General features: G+C 38.6%; 1 pseudogene; it reads right to left on the reverse strand.

The window, feature by feature from the left end:
* Positions 1 to 891: 891 nt before the first annotated feature.
* LOC109395812 (transcription elongation factor A protein-like 4) lies at positions 892 to 1,672 on the reverse strand (annotated as a pseudogene).
* Positions 1,673 to 3,999: the final 2,327 nt, after the last annotated feature.

The raw sequence follows: 3,999 nt of genomic DNA on the forward strand, positions 1-3,999 counted from the left end.
AGTTGCCAGCATAGGCTGCAGTCACTGCTGCAGTGGGTTGCCATGGGCTACTGTGTGTAGCCAGCAGCCAATGTGAGTTCAGAAGCCGGCGACTGATCTGCCTCTCCTGGGAAGAGCGCAATGATAGTGCCAGCTTGGGCCAGTGAAGCAACGTTCTCCACAACTAGACTGAAGAACAAAAGGACAGCAACTTGTCTGTGTCTGTTCCCCTTCCTCCAACTCCCCAATAAAAATCTAAAAAAAAAAAAAAATCACTTTCAGCTTGTACTTGTCTTGAATTTTATGAAATTTTTAAGTAAAGTGAATTTCTGAATTTCCCCTTCCATTGCGGTAGGCACACTGTTCATCAGTTCTCGAAAAAAAATGTTTTGCACATGAGTGTGTGTGTGTGTGTGTGTGTGTGTGTGTGTATGTTTAATACACTTCTTGCAATTTTTGCTGTCACCAATTTTTAGAATTCCTCTTATCTGCATGTTACAACATAGAGACTGAGCCTATAATTTTGTTATTATTACTTTTTCATTTCCTGTCTCATTTTTAATATTTACTCTTTGTATGGCTAACTCAACTTCACCTGCCAATTCTTCTGTTTAGTAATTTATTTATTTGTAAGAGTACTTTTGGTTGTATCAGTGATCATCTTTATAGTCTTTTTTTCTTATTTTATGATTACAGTGTCTTTTCCTGTATCTCATGTACATTAGTTACTAGTTTTGTTTGAGATTTTTTTTTTATGGTTCTGCAAACTTTTAATTTTACAATGAACCACAGACATTTTTTCCATGCAAGGGATGAAAATCTGCTACTGAAGTCTAGAGGGCTGCAGCTACATAATAAGAGTTACACCTAAAGCAAAGTATTAGCATAAGGTTACAACCCAGAGCCTGGCAAATGCCTGAGGGGACACTACACAAAAGGAATGTCTTCAAAGCCCCTTTGTGGAGCCCTGCAGCCACCCCTGAGTTCCCTTGGACCCCTTGGGTGGAAGGGGTCCTGTAAACTTTTTTGCATCCACATAAACCCCCCTCCAATTTCTGTCTGGTTTTCTTCACCTCATCCTCTACTCTAGCCATCTCATTGAATTCTCTTATCTCCTAATTGCTCAAATGCATGTCATGAATGGCCTCCTTGTATTCCTTGAGGCACTGAGCCAGCCCCTTGTTGGTTTTTCTTTTGGCTTTCCTGGGTACATCATCCCCAGCTGGCCGCTTTCCTGCAGCCCTTGGTTCACTGGCTGCTTTTCCTTCTTCTTTTGGCTTTCCCTCATTCTCCAGCTTCCACTCGCTCTCTGGCTCTCCCTTTTCTTTTGGCTTTCCCTCCTCTGGCTTTTCCTTATCAGTAAGTATTTCCTCATCTTCTGTCTTTCCCTTGTTTTCTAGCTTTCACTCATTTTCTAACTTCTCCTTGTCTTCCAGAGCCAGAGCTGTTTCTGGCTCTCCCGCATCCTGTGCCTGCTCTTGCTTTTCCGTCTTTACTTGGCTCTCAGGTATTGCTTCATTTTCACTGCAGCGTTTTTCCATGTTGAGATGTCTCCTCCACGCAGACCTGACTAGCCACGGAATTAACTGATCCCCGAGGGGCTTCTGCAGGATAACTTGGCTTATATTTCAAAGCCAAACAATGTGGAAGATTTAATCACGGTAACAATTTTCTTGCTTGGCTTCTCAATTGGGGCAGGGACTGAATCACAGTGAGTCCAGAGAGAGGGCGAGGCTCTGTAGTTTGTGGACCAGGAGGCCGGCTCTGTCCGTCCCACTTCGGCACTTGCATGTCTCCCTCGAGGCCCTCCTTCGGCTGAGGAATTCTCCTTCCTCTCAAACAGTGACTAACAATTGCTGCGCCTGTTTGAGATTTTTCGTCACACTCTCTTGACTTTGTTTCTTTCAAGTTCCTATTTTGCCTTTGTTTATATTGGTGTTCATCTTACATCTTAGTGGCTTTTCCTGGTGACCTTTGGTTATCCATGAATCTTTGTAATAATTTTGTTTTTACTACTATATAGCTATTTTCTCCATATATAAACCTTCTAGTCCTATGTCTAGAGTCATAAGCCTGGCTGCTATCTTATGTAAGTCATTGTCAACTTGTACTTAATCCTGTGCATTCTCTATGCCCTTTGACCTCAGCTGTGCCTGAAGACTCCAGTCCAGAGTTGAACTGAAACTGTAATTGAACCTTTCAAGACAGAAAACTTTAGCCTTTGTTCTGGGTGGTTGAGAAAATGTAAGCTTTCCATCACTTCAGTTTTTAATCTTAATTCTTATTTTAGCCACATATGCATCCATTTTGTTGTCACCAGTTTGTTCATTTTTTAGCTTTGCTGTATTTTTTAGTGCCAATTGTAAACAGTTTTTGCTTATTGCCGGCTTAAAGTTTATATTTTAAATTTTAATTTTCTCTGGTCTGCTAAGCCAGTTTCAATTTGTTTATCTGCATCCCATCTTTTTAAATGGTTTAAAGTATCCTTTCCTGTTCTCTTTGCTCATGAGGGATTTGCTGGTTTAGTGCAATTGTACTTGGGTTTCTAGTAGGTATCAAGGTAAATCAATATGTTTGATTAACAACAATTACTTTTTACTGAGACACTACTTAGAAAAACCTTATGCTACCATTAACCAAACTAAACCTAATCATTTCTTTTGTATTAGTATGTGCAGATTTCCTGTAGTAGACTGAATAATGGCCACTCCAAGATAGCAGGTTCTAATCCAAGCAACCAATCAATTTTACCTTATAAAGAAAAAGGATTTTTGCAGGTGTAGTTAAGTTATGTATCTTGAAACGGGGAGATTATCCAAATGGAGTTTGTGTTTATGGTATGATTTTACTCCTATGATTAAGTTATTCATCAATTGACTGAGTTATTCATAGGGAGATTATTGGGGATGGCCTGAACTAATCAGGTGTGCCCTTCAAAGAGGGACCGGATTCTTCCAAAAGAGAGAGTTTTGAAGACAAAGATTCTCCTGCTGATTTTGAAAAACTGAATTGTCACATTCTGGAGTAGGCCATGTGGTTAAAGAGCTGAGAGCACTCTCTAGCACCTGAAAGCCACCTGACCTACAGCAATTAACTACCATAACCACAAGGAACTGAATTCCTGTTAACAATATAAAGGAACTTGGAAATGGTTTTTTCCCTAATCAAGCCTCTGGATATGAGAATGGATTGTAGCTGAAACCTTGATTTCAGCCTTGTGGAACCCTCAACAGAGGACCCTGTTGAGCCATGCCCAAACATGTTCTACAGAACTGTGAGATAATAAACTAAGCTACTATGCTTGTGGTAATTTGTGACACAGGCATAAAAAATTAACAAAAGAAGGGACTTGCCCAAATTGGTAAATGCTCACTAATTAAGATAGTTTGTTTGTTTTTCTTGCACAAGCTTCAATTGATAGATCAATGTCTCTAAATTGTTATCTCAGAAACAAACACAATTTTATGTATACACATCTGGTTTATAAGCAATGTACATTATTAGCCGGATCAGAAAGAACATTTATTCAATGAATGGCATTAGAACTTCTGTCTTTTTGGTTTGTAAAAAAGTAGCTAATCACTTTGCTTATTCTCAAATACATTACAAGATTCATTAATAATTTATATGAAAGTGACAAACTGATAAAACTCGTGGAAAATAAAATTGAATATTTTTTTCTGGTTTCAGAAAAGGGAATTATTTCCCATGCGTAATATAGCAAATGGAGAACTCTCAAGGAAAATACAGGCAATAGTGATACTGTATCTGTTTTGGAACACAACAATAAATTAATCCATTTGACAAACTGACATGTTTAAATTACTTTAATTCATAGTTCATAAATTTAAAGACAAAGGGGAAGCTATAAAAATACATTTATGATATACATACATATATTCATAATAATGTAAATTGCACATACCTAATAAAAGCATGGACAAATAGCCCTGTATACACATGCCCCAGCTGTAGCCCTGTCTAGGCAAACTGCTGCACCCATTGCATTATGTCATCATT

This window comes from Hipposideros armiger, unplaced genomic scaffold (genome assembly GCF_001890085.2).
Source record: "Hipposideros armiger isolate ML-2016 unplaced genomic scaffold, ASM189008v1 scaffold_485, whole genome shotgun sequence".
NCBI classification, from domain to species: Eukaryota; Metazoa; Chordata; class Mammalia; order Chiroptera; family Hipposideridae; genus Hipposideros; species Hipposideros armiger.